This window comes from Mauremys reevesii, linkage group 23, assembly GCF_016161935.1.
Source record: "Mauremys reevesii isolate NIE-2019 linkage group 23, ASM1616193v1, whole genome shotgun sequence".
In the NCBI taxonomy this organism is placed as follows: domain Eukaryota; kingdom Metazoa; phylum Chordata; order Testudines; family Geoemydidae; genus Mauremys; species Mauremys reevesii.
This window is the reverse complement of record NC_052645.1, coordinates 1,656,453-1,674,311: the sequence shown is the minus strand read 5'-3', so window position 1 is coordinate 1,674,311 and position 17,859 is coordinate 1,656,453. Positions and strand designations below refer to the sequence as shown.

Here is a 17,859-nt window from a genome sequence, read left to right as displayed (position 1 = left end):
GAGCCCGGGCTCCTGCGTCACAATGTGCCAGAGCCCCGCCCCCAGGAGCTGCCCCGCCCCGGACTGTGTCAGAGCCCCGCCCCCAGGAGCTGCCCCGCCCCGGGCTGTGCCAGAGCCCCGCCCCAGGAGCTGCCCTGCCCCGGGCTGTGCCAGAGCCCCGCCCCAGGAACTGCCCCGCCCCGGCCTGTGCCAGAGCCCCGCCCCAGGAACTGCCCCGCCCCCGGGCCGTGCCAGAGCCCCGCCCCACGGAACTGCCCCGCCCCCGGTCTGTGCCAGAGCCCCGCCCCAGGAGCTGCCCGCCACTGGGCTGTGCCAGAGCCCCGCCCCAGGAACTGCCCCGCCCCGGTCTGTGCCAGAGCCCCGCCCCAGGAGCTGCCCCGCCCCGGTCTGTGCCAGAGCCCCACCCCAGGAGCTGCCCCGTCTGTGCCAGAGCCCCGCCCCAGGAGCTGCCCCCAGGCTGTGCCAGAGCCCCACCCCAGGAGCTGCCCGCCCCGTCTGTGCCAGAGCCCCGCCCCCAGGAGCTGCCCAATGTCCCATCTCTGGGCTTAGTTCTCCTGCCTCCTTGTTCCCAGCACCCACCGCTCCCAGCTGCTCCCTTCCTGTGTCTGCAAACACCCCCCTGCCCCCGGGGCAGCTGCAGCGCTCGCTGGGGCTGTCTCCAGTGGCTGAAGTTGCCTCCATCTCTGCTTCACCTGGGGGGTGTGGGAGAGACAAAGAGAGGAGATGGTCCCAGGGTGTGAAAGCAGAATTAGGGGGCAGGGAAAGAAGGACTGTTTGGAAAGGTGGGTTTTTTGCGAGGGGAGGGGAGGTCAGTCCTGTATTGGACCAACTGCCGGTGGGGGGAGCGAGAGAGAGAGAAGCGACACGCAAGCTGCGCTCTTTACCCAGCAGCAGGTGGGCCACGTCGTCTCTCTGCTGGCCTGGCTTCCCGGGACGGGACCCGGCTACCACTACAGGGCAGGCAAGAGCGGCGGCCCGGGTGGGCAGGGGGCAGGGCCCGAGCGGAGGGGCGGAGCCGCGTGAGCAGGTATGCAGATCTGTGTGCGAGCAGAGCATTGTAGGAGCGGACGCAGGCTGCCAGGCAGGGCCCGACTTTGGCACCGGGAGCTCGGCGTGGAGAAGGGAGGGGCTCCGGGGGACGCGTCGGGGCAGCTGTCGGCAGTGGGGGCCGGTGTGGGCGAGGCTGGCGGGGGGGGGGGGCGCGGCGGTCCGCCCCGTGGGTTATAAGTGCGGGGCGAGCGAGGGCGGGCGGCGGCCGGGCAGCAGGAACTCATACTTACCTGGCAGGGGAGATACCATGATCACAAAAGTGGTTTTCCCAGGATGAAGCTCATCCATTGCACTGCAGGTGTACTGACCCCTGCAATTTCCCCAAATGCGGGAAACTCAACTGCATACTTTGTGGTAGTGGGGGGACTACATTTGCGCTCTCCCCTGGTGATTGGTTTGAGCAACTGACAGTGGGCTGTTTAGGCTTAGTGCACTGCAAAGCAGATTCTCAGGAAAGCAATTGTTATTCTGGGCCTTGGGGAGTGCTCTTTTCCACAGGCCCTGTACTTCTAGGTATCTTTGTCACATGTTCCTCCTTGTAAGCAAAGCTCAGCTCTGAAACTTGGGTCTCTCTGTGTTCTTGGCTTTCCCTGGTCTTTTGCAGCTGATCTGCTCTCTAGTCTGTTTTTGGGGGGCTTGGACTGGTGCCTTCCTTGGCTTTAAGGGGAGCTGCCTGTCTGCCTGCTCTGCTTCTTTCCCTGCTTGTAGCTTCTTGCCCGGCCCTTCTTCTCGGGCTCTTCCTCCTTTGACGGGAGGACGGCCTGTCCAAAACGCCTGTCCCACCTGGTCTCCTTGTCCAACAGGCAGCCTCGCCCCCTGCCCTGGGGCCGCTTTGGCTTTCGCTGTCTGTTCCTGTCTCTTGGTGGCCACCCTGTCTGTGCTACGGAGACTAGGCTGTCACAACCCCATGCTGGAGGAGGGCTTTCCGACGCTTGAGGCCCACCCACCGCCTCCCCGAATGCCCTTTAGCTACGCTGCGGGTTAGGGCGGCGTGGCCGTGTCGCCCAGCAGCGGGTTTTCCCTTTTGCACACCTCTGACGGACGGAGCTGTTTTGACTTAACTGTTCAGCACGCACCGACCCTCGGGCCTGGGCTGCACGGGGAACGTAAATCGGCGCGGCTACATCAGTCCGCGCCTTGGTCGGAAGAATTCTTCCGTCCACCTAGCTCCGCCTTCGGGAGGTGGATGGCCGGCACCAACGAGAAAACCCTCTCCAGGACCCTTCTCCGGGAACAGTGCCCTTCCGTTTGGGGAGATTATGCTGCTTTAAAAAAGAGAAAGTGTTTAACTGCCTTTCTCTGAGGCAAGGTTGACTTTGTATTGCTTCCCTCGTGGCTCCTTATAGCAGTTGTGTTCTGAAATCTTTAGGGTTTGACTTCATTTATGATGAAATCTTGCTGTAACTTTATTCTAATTTTCAATGAGTAACTAGACCTGAGCTGTTTGGTGTGTTAGTGGAGGATTGTTTAAAAACCTGGGATTCCACTTTCGGCTGCCTGTCCATTCCATTTCCTCTGAAAGCCACCGAAAGCCTCCACTTCCCACATAACTCTCTCAAACCTGCAGTCATCAGGCATACAGAAGATGCTTACAGTTTCATACGAGTCCAGTTCCTTGCTGTTTCCTGTCTAACCACTGCACACATATGGTATCCCCTCCCTACCCGGAGCTGCTTCCTGGCTTTTGCGCTCAGGACAGGAAAACAAGAATGGAGAGGTAAGCTGTGCAGGGAACTCTTCCTCAGCTCGCACTCCACCCCCCAAGGGCCTTTCGAGGTCTTCTACGGACTTCAGGTTTCATTTGATTTCCAAGGTTTATGGGCTCATTAATTAGCCATCTCTCCTAATGCAGGGATCCCACGGGTCAGACCAAAGATTGATGGCCCAAAAGAGCTAAGAAACAGAAATAAAGGTGAGCGCTAGGCGTTACATTCAGATGAGCATCCAGAATCTGAGTGTGCCCTGGCATGTTCAACGCTGCCGAAAAGAAGGAGCTCGTCAGGTCCCTCTGCTAGCACCCAAATCTGGTGGCTAGTCAGTCTGCTGGGAAATAAGGAAAAGGAAATGAATAAAGGAGTCAGGCAATAACAAGGAAATGAAGAGGTTTGTCGAACGGGTTCTGTCTGATTTACCATCTTCCCAGCTACCCGTCCAAGTTAAAGACCTAGCCCAGTATCCTGTCTGCTGACAGCGGCCAATGCCAGGTGCCCCAGAGGGAATGAACAGAACAGGGAATCATCAAGTGCTCCATCCCCTGTCGCCCATGCCCCGCTTCTGGCAAACAGGGATACCTAGCTAGGGATACCGCTGGCAAAGCGCCATAGATGGACCTATCCTCCATGAATTTATCTGGTGCTTTTTTGAACCCTGTTATAGTCTTGGCCTTCACAACATCCTCTGGCAAAGAGTTCCACAGGTTGACTGTGTGGTGCGTGAAGCAAGACTTCCTTTTGTTTGTTTTAAAGCTGCTGCCTATTAATTTGATTTGGTGACCCCTAGTTCGTGTGTTATGAGAAGGAGTAAATAACTCTTCCTTATTTACTTGCTCCATGCCGGTCATGGATTTATAGACCTCCCTCGTATCCCCCTTTAGTCGTCTCGTTTCCAAGATGAAAAGTCCCAATCTTATGAATCTCTTCTTAGATGGAGGCTGGTCCATATCCCCTCATCATCTTTGTTGTCCGTTTCTGACTCTTTCCCATTCCCATATATCTTTTTTGAGGTTGGGGCGACCGCATCAGCACGCAGTATTCAAGATGTGGGCGTACCATGGATTGATATTAAGGCGATATGATAGTTTCTGTCTTATTACCTGTCCCTTTCTTAATTATTCCCAACGCTCCGCTGCACATTGAGTGGATTTTTTCAGAGAACTATCCACAATGACTCCCAGATCTCTTTCTCGAGTGGTAACAGCTAATTTAGACCCCATCGTTTTACAGGGATAGTTGGGATTATGTTTGCTAATGTGCATTACTTTGCACTTATGAGCACCGACGTTCATCTGCCATTCGGTTGTCCCATCACCCAGTTTTGTGAGATCTCTTTGTGGCTCTTGGCAGTCTGCCTGGGACTTAACTCTCTTGAGCAATTTTGTATCATCTGCAAATTTTGCTACCTCACTGTTTAGCCCTTTCCCCAGATCATTTATGAATAAGTTGAACAGTACTGCTCCCAGTACAGACACCTGGGGATAAGAGAGGGCAGATCCTCTTCTGACACTGGCAGACCAGGTGCTAGCTCATGCTAAGGCCCCTAGGCCTTACTGAAAAGTGACAAATGCATGGCTGGAAACTAGTCTTGCTCACCTGTTTGTTAGTGTTGTTAAAACAGGCATTAGCTTTATAAAAACGTGTTTAGAGTTTATGACAAGCTCGTGAGTTGCTGCATGCATTATTCTCACCTATAATAGCCATAGCCCATGTTGTAAGGTGATATATAAGCATTGGCACTAAACCCCACCACCAATCAGGAGAGAAGCATTACCAAGAGACAGCCCTGACTGAGACCAGAACCGCAGTGGTGCGGGCACATGACTTTTGCAGGACATGCACCAGCTTTGTAACTAACATTTGCTATCTCACTCCATAACACCACACACAGACCAATCTTTTACCTCTAAGAACCAAAATACACTGAAAAAAAATCTAACAGCATAAGCTTATGATGAAGAACTGCAGCATTAACAACAATTTTAAAAGTTTTAAAACTACCTCTGTTTTTCTACATCAAGAACACCAGCAGGACCATCAACCAAACCAGGACATACAGATTTTTACCTCTCAGCATGTTTTGCTGTTAGGAACCCATACCCCTTATTGGTGAGTACTTTTCAGGCGAGGGTGACGCTCTCAGGCCTCAAATGCCAGGTACAGTTACTCTGTCCTTGATCCAAGATCAACAGGAAAATACACTGGATTACTCCTGCCGCAATAAGAAAGAGACTGGGGATCCCACAGCAACTGAAATGGCCATTTGGACAGGCAACCCCATCATGCAATCCGGGGTGGGTGTAACCATGCAAATGACATCAGCCCCAAAAAGGCCTTGACAACAGATCACCAACAGATGGCAGGGTAGACTTCATACTGACCCTGCTTCAACTAGATTGTGGTAATTAGTGTTTGTCAATAGTACAGACGCCATGGTGGACTCTAGGCTCTGCTTGAGGGATCCTGGCACAGGGGCAGAAAGGATTGTAGATTCTGACCTGAGCTCTGGAGAGGAGGTAATAATGGAAGGGGGCATTATTGACTCCCTTCCTTCTCAGGGTTCCCTGGGCTGGAATTCTACATTCCACAGGGCCAAATGAGAGGGTGATGCTATGTTGTTAATGAAAACCAGTGCTACAGGTAAGGTTTGAACTCACAATCTCAGCATAGCTCCTCTCAGTACTGCATGCTAACCAACTGTGCCACTGTAGCACCTGTCAAGCAGTGTTTTCTGAGACCCCCTAAGCTGATAAAGCCAAGGAGTGGCCCCAAAACATTCTCAGTGGGGTTGAGAGCAGGTAGCAACAAGTGATGGTACTTGGTGGGGTGGATTCTTCTTAAGGGTTCCAGGCCCCATTTGACCCTTTTGTTCTTCCCTGTGTAATAACCGAGCTGGTTAAGACTCAATGGAGAGTCTTGCTGCAGACCAACAGGTCTGAAATCACTGATAACCAGCTCTAAGCATTAGTCCTGCTTTGGGACAGTGTCTCTCATGCAAGGAACTGCCCAGTCTGCGCTCGCAGTGAGGCTCCCTCACTAACAGCTGAAATCAGGGAGAGCTGTGTGAAGTGCAGGGCCCCAGGGGTGCCTGAACAGGGGGGAACAACACCCCAGGGCTTTAAAAATGGGAGGGCTCTGCCTTGCCACTTTGTAATGACAGTAAGGGCTAATGATGCGGGGAGGGGACGGAGACCAGTGAGCTGGAGGAGGGGTCTTGGGGGATGAGGCAGCGCAGGAGTGGGGCCTTGGGGAGAAGGGGTGGGGCAGGGGCGTGGCCTCGAGTGGAAGGGGTGGGGCTACTGTTTGGGCTCTGGTGGCCGCTACTTTTAGGCAGGGCCACCCTGGTGGGGCAAGTGGGGCAATTTGCCCAAGGCCCCGGACCCCGCAGGGGCCCCACAAACTCTGGCCAAGAATCCTTTCCCTGGCAGCACTCCGGGTCTTCGGATGCACTTCTGTGGTGGGTCCTTCAGTGCTGCTGAAGACGCAGAGCAAGTGAAGGACCTGCTGCTACTGAAGACTCGGACGCCGCCCAGTGAGTACAAGAGCCGCAGCAGGTGGCACCTTTTTTTATGTCCGCTCCCCCGCTTTGCCCCAGACCCCCGAATCCTCTGGGCGGCCCTGCTTTTAGGGAGCCTTTTCCACTCCTGGTGGGACCACAAGACATCCCAGAGCAGAGAGGGTGGCCAGCAGAGCAGTGACTGGGTGGAACGGCAAGTGGCCGGCAATGTGGCCAGACAGCGGAGGGAGAAAGGGGCTTTCCCCCCGGGAGGTGAGAGGTGAACTCTGGGTTTTCATTGACCCAGGACAGCAGCTGTGGGTGAGGTGCAGTGAAGGGAGAGGCACATCCACAGAGCTTCTGGGGTCTTGATTTAAGAGCCGGAGGCAAAAGGTCACTGCCCAGCACACTGTGGGGGGTGTTTTGCTCATAGTGTTGTGTTATGAATCCTGATTGTGGTGTTTTCCCAAGTTAACACAAGGTGATTTTCCTCCTTTTTATTAAAGTTTCTCTTCTACACTCAGTGGTTGTGAGTGGGGAAAGTTTCGCCTCTTAGAGGCACCCAGTGGCCAGGGTTAGTTTCCCCAGGTTACTGGGTGGGGGCTTAAGCAGACTGTGTGTTGTATTGTTGAAGAGGATCCCCAAGCACCCAAACAGGGAATTGTAACTTCAACCTTCAGAGTAAGAGCCAGAGGTGCTGCCAGCTGAGCTAGCCAGGCCGCCTAAACGTATTAACCCCTTTCACCGCCAGAGCAAACACCGGGTACTTCTGTGCTTCTCAGCAGCTGGGAAAAAGCCTCTTGGTGGAAATAACTCCTGCCCCACTGCCAAAAGGAGCCCCTGGAGTGGGAACGGTCAGAGGCCCCACTCGGAGGCTGGCCCTGCTTTCCAACCACCTTGTGATGCTGGCCGCAGACCGAATGCTGGTCTGTGAGTGGCCTTCAGTGGGGGGTTGGCATGGCAGGGAGCAGGTTGGCCAGGTGTCTTTGTGGCTGTCTGCTGGCCACGCATAGGCATGGTTCTCCCCTCCTCTTGCCCTGCCCTCAGCTGCTCTGTGGCTTTTAAGCCTTCCCTTGGAGCTGTCAGCACCAGCTGCCTCTGCTGCAGGTGCCCAGAGGAGGAGAGGTGTGCTGGGCTCCAGCCTGGGACTCTGCCTCCCTCCTGCCTAGCCCTGACTATGAAGCCTGGCCCTGGAACTCCTTCCTTTAAATGCCATGTGGGCAAGAGGAAAAGTGTGGCAGCTGCAGGGAACAAAGTTGAGGACTTCAGGTGAAGCAGCGAGAAACAACCATATGGTCAAACCACAGGACTCTCTAGCCAGACTGTTAAGTTCTAGGACCCCAATCTATAGCAGCCAGCCCATTGAACCAGCCAGACCAAAGACCTATCTCCAGTGGCCCTCAGTCACCCAGCATGAGGGAAAGAATTCACTCTAGTTCACCCTGAGAGAGGGTAGCCAAGCACATTGAGCTCCAGGGCTTTGCAGCAAGCTAACATATCTCCAGCAGGTCCTACTGAGATTTGAACTCAGATTCCAGAATTCAGAGTCCTGCCCATTACATCGTAGGACCTGCTGCTGTTTCATTTTCTAGACCCCTGTGACTCTCAGCTGGCTGGTTTGCACTCTGCACTTATTGCTTCCCACCAGCGGCTTCCTCTCGCAGGACTCTCTCTCCTCCTCCAGCGACTGTGGTCCTGCTCTACCAGATCCGTGGGTCCTGCCCTGAGACCCCACATCCCCCTGCTTTGTCTCCATTCCCTGCAGGCCACAAAAATGTCAGGGGAGGCCACCCCTCCCTTCACTCGGTGCTCCCGCTCATATCAGCCAGCTGCAGCCTCATCTCCTGGAACTCGGGCAGCTGTTGCTTGATCCGGTTGTACAGTCACACGCTGACTGGCTCCCCTGCCTGGATGCTCTTGTGGAAATCCCACAGGCGATGCTGCAGGACTTGGCACCATTGGTTTCTTAAATGTTGTGGTGTTTGCCCGACTGCCACAACAAAGCCGCCAACTCCTCCCTCACTGACTCCCACCAATCCCCCTGGTTGCCATAGAACCCTCTGATGCTTTTCCGTTCTGCCAACACCATCAGGCCTCCCTCTCTGCTCCTTTATCTTGCAAGCTCTGGATGTTCAGCTTCCAATATCCTCTGCCCTGGGTCAGGGAATTGAAATCCTGATCAACACCAAACAGTCTAGAGGAAGGGAGCCAGTTCCTTCATAGAACTTTCCTTTCACGCCTTAACTGGGGGCCATACACACTAATATAGCCAGAACCAGTGCTACAGAGCACAAAGCCCACCAGTAATGCCCTCCCTGGTTGGAGCTCCAGCACCTTCTGTACTCGCACCATGAATGTGAAGAACAAGACTCCAACCCCATCATTCTTCACTGGCCTGGAGGACCAGAGAGATGGGCCCTTCCACCAATCACCCTCTGCCCATCAAGCTACCCTAGAGTTGTTAATGTGCATTTCCTGAACACCCACCATGTCCAAGCCCAGCTGCTCCAAGGCAATGAACATCAAGTGCCTCCTCCTGGGCCCCCAAATCCCTTCCACCTTCCAAATGGCCATTTTCACAGATGCCCCTTCCAGGGCACTGCCCTTGCTCAGCTGCACAGAGAACTTTTCATCCCCAATCCCTGCCCGGCACCCCCTCTGGCACCATTCCTGAGGGCCACCCTGCCTCACTCTCTTCCTGCCATATTGGGTCCACCAATAACTCATGTAGGAGAGACAGCTCCCATCCCTCATTGGAAAAGGTCAGGCCAACAGCACAGAGTTGTTTTTTTTTTCCTATTGCAGAGCCCAAGCTCAGAGACTCACCTTGGAGTGCAGGCACCCCTGTGCTCCCAGAAGACAAACCACCACTGTACAAAAAGGGATGAAAGGGCCTGCCAAAGGCTGGGATTGAACAAACAACCTTGAGATCTTCAGCCTAACACTCTCCCAAGTGAGCTACTTTGGCAGCTATGTTGCTATATTTTGGCCTGTTGCTTCTCTTTCCGGGAGTTTTTTGCAGCCGTTGCACACAAAAAGGACGTCATTGGGAGGTGCCCATGAAGACAAGACTCGCTTTTGCCTGCCTTGCTCAGCTTGACTTGCTGCCTCACCCGGTTCCTGCCCTAGTGCCCGGGTTGACCTGGTGGTGGAAGGGGACTGGGGGCCAGTGGCACGGGGAGGAAGTTGAGCTGGACCCTGAGCTAGACTAGACCCTGGCAGTGAGAGTCTGGCCACCACTTGCTGCCCCACCCTATTGTCCTGGCTTCCCCCACTGGGCGTCATGTCGGGAGGGAAGTGGGGCTTCTGCCTCCCCTCCCCGATTTTCACACCGCAGAGGAGTGCAAACAGGAAAACGAACGGCTGCTCCACATCCCCACTGGAGGAACCCGACGCCCTTAGCTGTGGGGAGTAAGAAGTGGCTGTTGGCTGACAGGGCCTGTCCCCGAGGAGCTGGAGCAGCAGCTGCCACCTCCCCCTCGGCTCCAGGCTGTGGGAAATGCTCATTGCCTGGCTGCATGGGCGGCTGCTGCTCCATGCTCTGGAGAGCGTCTGTATTGCTCTGTCAACCCCCCATCTTCACTGAGCCAGTCTGGTAAGGTCCCAAGTGCCCCCTCCGGCCTGGCAGCTGAGAGTCTGTGCAGACATCAGCCCCCCTGCCAGCCCTACAGGCAGCAGCAGCACCAGCCCCCCAGCACCACAGGGGCACTCAATGCACTTCCTGTGGGGAAATGGCTCCCATGGAGTCGCTGACTTGGCTCCTTTCGCACTCTAGAGAGAGGAGCAGAACCAGGGCTATGGCTGATCTATAGGGCACCAGGTGAGTAGCAGACGGTTCAGGTGCTGAGAGTTTGCCTGACCCCTCAGGGACACAGTGTGAGGTGGTGTCCCAGGCATCTCTATGAAAGGAGCAGAACAGGATTTACTTGGGGTGGGGAGAGAATTGAGAGTGTCTCAGGGGGTTGTACAGAGGTATTGCCCCGGTGAGAGACTGGCTAAAACACAGGCCTCATTGTGAGCAAGATTCCAACCTGCACAGGGGAACCCTATTGGATTTTGACTCCAACACCTTAATCACTCAGCCATCAGCACAGTAATGCCCTAATGCCAGAGAATCACAATGCCCAGGTGTGAAGTCATCTGAACTACAGAATTCCCACAGCAAACCTGGCCCCCAAAGCACAGGGGGGATTGGGGGCTCATTCTCTTTGCTTAGCCATGTGCAGTCGCACAGCAGGATGCGGCTGGTGGGACAGGGATACTGAATGCTCAAGGGTCAGACCCAGGAAGGTTGAAGCTGCATAAGCTTCTTGCCCTGCAGACAGCCTGCTCAGAGAAAGGAAACTCCTGCAGAATCCGGACTGGCTGTGTATAGAGCACTTCCACCGCATTGCCCAGCGCCCCAGCGACAAGCCAGAGCTGTGGTCTGGGAGTGAGAGGCACAGGCAGAGCGCTGACTGGTAGCTCAGGGCTGGGATAGCAGGGGCTGCGGGCAGGAGTCAGGGGCACCGGCAGAGCATTTAATTGAACCGATTTAAATCTCAGGTTTGATCATTCCTGGGACTGGACCTGGCTAGGACTCTCGGGCATCACTGAAGTGTTCTTGAAATCAGGTTCCAGCTTTGTCCGGCCCCCTCCTTTTCTGAGCTGGGCTGCAGCCCCTGACGCAGCCGCCCGCCCGCCTGCCGCGCAGAGCGGGCCCAGCAGAGGCCCCAGCAGGGACCGGGCGGCACTTCGGCAAGGGTCCCTGGTGGGGCTGGCGGCCGGGCTCTCAGCGCAGAAGAGCCCGGGCTGGCCAGGGGAGTGCACCAGGCAGGGGTAGGGGCCAGACTGGAGGGCTGGAGCCGCGTGAGCAAGTGTGCAAGCAGAGCATCGTGGGAGAGGAAGCAGGAGTAATCCAGTGTATTTTCCTGTTTAGTTTGCATCAAGGACAGAGTAACTGTACCTGACATTTGAGGCCTGAAAGCTTCACCCTCACCTGAAAAGTACTCACCATTAAGGGGTCTGGGTTCCAAACAGCAAAATGTTGTGGGAGATAGAAATTGATGTATGTTTTGTTCTTGCATTTGTTATTCCTGGTGTGTAAAGACAGAGGCATTTTTAATTTTTTTAGAATTCTTGTTAATACTGCAGTGTTGAAATCACTTGCCCTAAGCTTATGCCATGCAATCTCTTTCATGGTATATTTTGGCCCTGAAAGGTAAAAGGCTGCTCTGGGGGTAGTGTTATGAAGTGAGGTAGCAAATGTTTGTTGCAGAGATGGTGCGTGTGCCACAAAAGTCATTCCCCCCCCTGACCCTGCTCTGGTTCCAGAGTCCAGGATTTGCAGAAACCCACCCACTGACCTGTGACTAACAATCTCGCCCTGCTAACTGTTCCAGCAAAACAGGCCAAAGAAAGTGTATGCGAGCGCTGTACCACAGCCCTGTTGCTCCTTTCGGTTCCTTCCCACAGAACTTTTGCTCCATACCAGTCCAGTTCCTTGCTGTTGCTTGGCTAACCACTGCATGCATGTGCTATACCGTACCCTGAGCTGAGCTTTTGTGCTCAATGCAGGCGTGTCTCTGTGGCGCAATGGGTCAGCGTGTTCGGCTGTTAACCGAAAGGATGGTGGTTCGAGCTCACCCAGGGACGATGCTAAGCCCGTGCTACTTCCTTGCTTCCCCGAGGCCTGTGGGGGAGCCTCAAAGGTCCCATTTGGCTGCCTCTTGGCCTCAGTGCTTTCAGCTGGTGGTCCAAAGAGCGGGCTGGATGCTATTCAGAAACCCATCTGCTAGCAGCCGTGCCGGAGGCTCAGGCTTAATCCTCAAGGCCGAGCACAGAAACTTTCAGCCGGGAACATTTCGCTCCCTTCCCGCCTCCGCCCAAGCGGCAAGGGAGAAGCGGAGGAGACACGCCGGCTCAAAGACGCCTCCCTCCCACTTCCCTGTACGCTGTGCAAAGCTCTTGGCCTGCCTCATGCCTCGTCAGGAAAGCACGGCCATGCGGCCCAAGCCTGAGTCACGTCCGCAGCCTGGCCCACCCGGCTGACGGCCGCAGAGCCACGCGCGAGTCAATGGCAGGTCGAGTCCGGAGCCTCGGCTCTTTCCCCTGACAGCCACACACACAGCGCTGCCTAGCGCCCCCAGAGCCTCCCTCGTGTTCTCCCGCAGCAGCCGCCTGCCGGGGTGGTGGGAAAAGGGGACCAGGAAGCACTGCAGCCTCATTCCAGGACAGGAGGCCCTCACCACGCCTAGGCCTGCCTCTTGCCTTCAGCCCAGGCAGCCAGAGGTGCCGGGGAGCTCCCTGGCAGGCCGCTTCGCCTCAGCCACCTCTTGCCTCATGGCCTAGGCTCTTGGTGCTCTGCTGGTCACCGGCTCGCTGGAAGGCCCAGAGGGAAAAGAAACAAGCGCATGCGTAGCAGAGGATGGTTTTGATCCATCGACCTCTGGGTTATAGGCCCAGCACGCTCCCGCTGCGCCACTCTGCTGGCTCTTTACACCCTCCCCTGCCACCTAGCCACCACTATCCGGATTAGTGCCTTACACGCTCTCGTGCTGGGAGGCAGATGCGCAGGCTGCTAGGCAGCTGCCCTGGTCACAGGATTTTACAGCTTCTACAGGGTAAAAAGGATCTATTTGGGGTTTGGACCCCATTGGGAGCTGGGTAGCTGAGTGCCAGAGACGGGAGCACTTCTTAAACTGTTTTCAGTTAAGCTTTCAAGCTTGTGAGGGATGAGGTTCAGCCTTGGACCCGTGTCTGCAGCAGGCAAGCGCGTCTGGCTCAATCGCCCCCCCGCTGTATTAGCAGACTAAAACACGCAGCGAACGCACACGCCTTGCAAAGGAACAGGAGCCGGGATCTCGAACAAAAGTCAACATTTTATTAAGATAACGTTCAAAGAAAAAAAAAGTTTACAGTACAGAGTTTCGGCGTAGAATTTCTGGTGCTCAGGGAACAACGTACAGCTTACCCAAGGGGTGCGAAGTTCGGTTTAAGATCGGGTGGCATAAGGAATACATAATCTACAATAGCCCTGACTGGGGGGTAAAAGGTTAACGTACAGACACTGAGTTAGGAGGGCATGTTGTCCATATGAGGGCTACGTTCGGGTGTGGAGTATAACGAGCGGTTACGACGATGAGGATGGATTGACCCGCGTTTGGTGAGTTTTAACGTTCGGTGTTTTGGAATCTTTGCCACAATCTAATTGAAGCAGGGTCAGTATGAAGTCTGCCCTGCCATCTGTTGGTGATGTGTTGTCAAGGCCTTTTGGGGCTGATGTCATTTGCATGGTTACACCCACCCCGGATTGCATGATGGGAGTGCTTGTCCAAACGGTCATTTCAGCTGCTGCGATATCCCCAGTCTGTTATTGGGGCAGGAGTAATCCAGTGTATTTTCCTGTTGATTTTGGATCAAGGACAGAGTAACTGTACCTGGCATTTGAGGCCTGAGAGCGTCACCCTCTCCTGAAAAGTACTCACCATTTAGGGGTATGGGTTCCTAACGGCTGCTCGTGGAGGGAGGTAGAAATGGATATTTGTTGGTGTCTTGCAGGTGCTGATGATGTCCTTTCTGCTGTCCCTGGTGTGGAAAGACAGAGGCAGAGGCGGTTTTGAATCTCTTCAAATTGTTGTTAGTGCTGCAGTTGCTCACCCTAAGCTTATGCCGTTAGATCTCTTTCACGGTGTATTTTGGTCCTGAGAGCTAAAAGGTGTGTTGTTAGGGAGTGAGGTAGCAAACATTAGTTGCAGAGGTGGTGCATGTGCCACAGAAGTCGTGTGCCCCCCCCCCTGCCCCCGCTCCCGTCCAAGAGTCCAGTATTTCCATAAACCCACCCACTGACCTGTGACTAACAATTTCGCTCTGCTAACTCTTCCAGCAAAACTTTTCTACCAGGTTCTTATGCAGCGGTATATTTCTACCAACTTTAGCTTTTAAGTACCATCAAAGACAACCTGTTTAAGTATAACTAAAATTCCTGCTTCTGCATTGAAGATTTTCAGTGTATGCTATAACACATTATTTAAAAAAGAGTAATAATTAATTCTATTTTTAAACTAAAGAGAAGAAAACCATAAGATATGTGTTTAGAGATTGCTAAAAAATCCCATGGTGCAAAACACAAATATTGATCTCTTTTAACTTGCTATTGTTTGGAACCCATGTGTCTTGTCTAAAGATTTTTATGTTGGTTTGGGTGAGTTCTGAAATCAAGAACTGCTAAGTACCGTTCTACTGTTCTTGATTCATGTCACCAGGATTACTACACTTAATTACTCTTGCCCTAATAAGAAAGAGTTTGGGGATCCCACAGCAGCCAAAATCACCATTTGGACAAGCACCCCCATCATGCAATGCGGGGTGGGTGTGACCATGCACATCAGCAACTAAATGCCTTTGCATCACATCACCAACAGATGGCAGGGTAGAGTTCATTCTGACCCTGCTTACACCCTCCCCCCCAGCCAAGAATTGGTGGTCCTGATACATCACACTCCCTGTTATACCAACTCATTGGTATTGAATGCTGAAGTTATGGCTAGCAAAAGTAGCCACCCATCTCTGCCCTGTAGCATCCAGCTTAGCCCTTGTTAACACAGAAGTCAGTGGATTGTTCTCTGTCCATAGCTGAAACTGAGCACCGGACAAGTAGTCTGGAAATTTCTCAGTCATGGCCCATTTCAAGGCCAAGAACTGCAGCTGGTGGATGGGATAGCGAGTTTCGCTATCAGACAGTCCTCAGTTGGCAAAGGCCATAGATTTACATTTACCTTCCACTTCCTGGTAGGCGAGTGCTCCCAGACCCTCCAAACTGGCATCAGCATGCAGGATAAACCGTTCGTTTGGGTCAGCAAGGACTAGGACTGGCACATGAATCAGGCAAATAATGATTTCCCATAAAGCCCTGTCACATCTCTCATCCCACCATGTCCCCAATGGAGAGGAGAGGCCCCTCCTGTCCCAGGCCAGGCACACCAGATCTGTGCGGGAGGTGTCCATGGCCCAGCCCAGGCGTGCTGGAGCTGCTGGGGAGAGAAGATCCTTCCTCAGCCCAAGCCCACCAGAGTTGATGTTGCAGTCGGGGAGAGGTATCTCTCATCTGGTTTTTAGATGCTCTGATGAGAGGGAGCAGGAGAAAGATTTTTCTTCTCCTTGCATTTCAAACCCTTCACCCCCCCCAACCACTTTCTGCTCTAGCCTGATCTCTCTCTCATGTCTTCAGGGCCATCATTAGCCATAAGCAGCTGCCTAGGGCACCACTAGGTCTGGGGGCACCGCTCTGGTGGGAGCCCGGACAGACGGGAAGCAGTGGAGCATGTAAGAGCAGGGCTGCTGGGTCCTAGAGAGAGCCGAATGCAGCACAGTCTGAGGGAGGGGATTGGCTGCTGGGGTCTCTGGGAAGGGGAGGGGTTGGGGAGGGAGCTCACCTGTGAGTGTGACTCTTTCCCCCGGCTGAGGTGAGGTGAGGCAGGCTCTGCAGCTCTGGAACCAGTATCCTTTGTTGTCCCCCATAACATCCATTCTTCTCCCCCCCCCGCCCCATGGAGCACCCCCTCCTTTCTCCCTCCTCCTCAGGAGGATCCCTCTCTCTCTCCTCCCTCCCCTCCGTCAGGGCTGGGTTGGGTGAGGTGCTGGGGGGTAGGTGTGGGGGAGGAGGCTGGCTGGCTGCCTGCTGAGGAATGACAGTGAAAGTAACTCACTTCCTGGGCAGTGAGCCAGGATTGGAATGTCACACGGGGCTGGGATGGGGTTAGCCAGATGTGTGAAAAATCAGGACAGGGGGTTGGGGTAGGGTGAGCAGATATCCCTATTTTATAGGACCAGGCCCAATTTTGGGGTCTTTTTCTTATATAGGCTCCTTTTACCCCCCACCCCCACCCCCTGTCCTGATTTTTCACACTTGCTGTCTGGTCACTCTGGGTGGGGGTAATTGGTGCCTATATAAGACAAAGCCCCAAATATCGGGACTGGCCCTATAAAATCAGGGCATCTGGATCTGGTCACCCTAGCTGGGGAGCGCCTCTCCCCCGGGCTTGCAGCTGCCAGCGATCCATCTCATCTGGGGGGAACTGCACAGGGCAGGATGAGCTGCTGTGGCTCCATGGGTGACCTGTCCCTGAGATCAGATGCTGGGCTAACTTCACCATGGTCCGTAAGGCTGGTGGTGGTGCCCATTGGCGTGTGATTGGACCTGAGGGTTTGCTGCTGCTGTTGCCACTCTGCACCCCAAGAGGTGGATTTTGGGGTCTACTGCAGCTGTTGGACCAGCAGGCTGGGGCGTGAGCCAAGCATGAAAGCAGTGCTGTGTTGCCATTTAGATTGTCATTTAGCAAGTTTGTTTGCCAAAAATTCTTGCTAACAATCCTGAATTCAATTTCAATATTTAAAGAAAAAATAATCAATCTCTTAGCCAAAAACAGAAAATTAAGTTGTTGACAATTATTAGTGACAGGTTTGGTTTGAGGCAGGGAGTAGGCCAGTTTTCATCAGAGAAACAAAAAATGTCAACTGACTTTCCTATAGCCTGTTACTCCTGATAAGAGCCCTCCAACAACTGTAATATGCTCATCTCCTTACTAGCGTATAAAGCAGAGGTCGGCAACCTACGGCACACGCACCAAAGGTGGCAGGTGAGCTGATTTTTGATGGTACACAGCGGCAGGCTGAGTGGCTCAGCCCATCACTGCTCTGGGGTCCCGGCTGCTGCCCTATTGCCAGCTGGGATACCGGCCGCCGGCCCCACTCAGCACCTGCTGCTGGCCTGGGGACCCCCAAGGAACCCCAGGCTGGCAGCGGGCTGAGCAGGCCGGCTGAACCACTCAACTTGCTGTCAGCCTGGGGTTCCATTCACTCAGCCGGCAGCGGGCTGAGTGGGCTGGTGGCAGGCTGAGCAGGGCTGGTGGGGGGTTGAGTGGCTCAGTCTGCGGCCAGTCTGGGGTGCCGGCAGCACTCAGCCTGCTGCTACTCCGGGGTTCCGGCTGCCGGCCCCTTGCCAGTCAGGAGCCCAGCCGCCGGCCCCACTCTGCCTCCTGCCAGCCTGGGTGAGCAGAATCCCAGGCTGGTAGCAGGCTGAGGGGGGTTGGCGGCCGGGATCCTGGCTGGCAGGAGTTGGTGGTCAGAACCCCAGACCAGCAGCGGGCTGAGCGGGTCTGGGGTTTCATTTACTCAGCTGGCAGTGGCCTGAGCAGGACCGGTGGCCGGGACCTCAGATAATAACAATAGTTTATTTATATAATATAGAGATAGAGAGAGACCTTCTACAAATGTTAAAATGTATTACTGGCACGAGAAACCTTAAATTACAGTGAACTTGGCACACCACTTCTGAAAGGTTGCCGACCCCTGGTGTAGACTGACCATATGTTGTACTAAGATTCTCCTGCTTTTTTTTTTTATCCTGTGAGTCAGTATAGCCTTTGCCAGCCCAGAAGTTGGGCAGCCAATGTTTTACGTTTTCACAATGTTTTCTCCAACTTTCATAAAGTAATTACATAGTTAATATGAGTTAAAAAGGCCAGGGACACTTCCTTGTGAAGAATCTGTACAGCAGATCATGCTAGAGCTGTGAAAATGTCAGTTTTTGATGGAACTTTAGAGGCAGTGATTTATCATGTA

The 17,859-nt window shown here is 54.1% G+C and overlaps 3 non-coding genes across 3 annotated transcripts; 2 read left to right on the top strand and 1 right to left on the bottom strand.

Annotated features, from left to right (window-relative positions):
• The first annotated feature begins 1,272 nt into the window (after positions 1–1,272).
• Positions 1,273–1,437, top strand: LOC120389516. Its single transcript, XR_005590988.1, has one exon. It is a non-coding gene; the product is annotated as a U1 spliceosomal RNA (small nuclear RNA).
• A 10,381-nt stretch (positions 1,438–11,818) lies between these two features.
• Positions 11,819–11,892, top strand: TRNAN-GUU. Its single transcript has one exon. It is a non-coding gene; the product is annotated as a tRNA-Asn (tRNA).
• Positions 11,893–12,655: 763 nt separating this feature from the next.
• On the bottom strand, positions 12,656–12,727 carry TRNAI-UAU. The gene has a single exon. It is a non-coding gene; the product is annotated as a tRNA-Ile (tRNA).
• Positions 12,728–17,859: the final 5,132 nt, after the last annotated feature.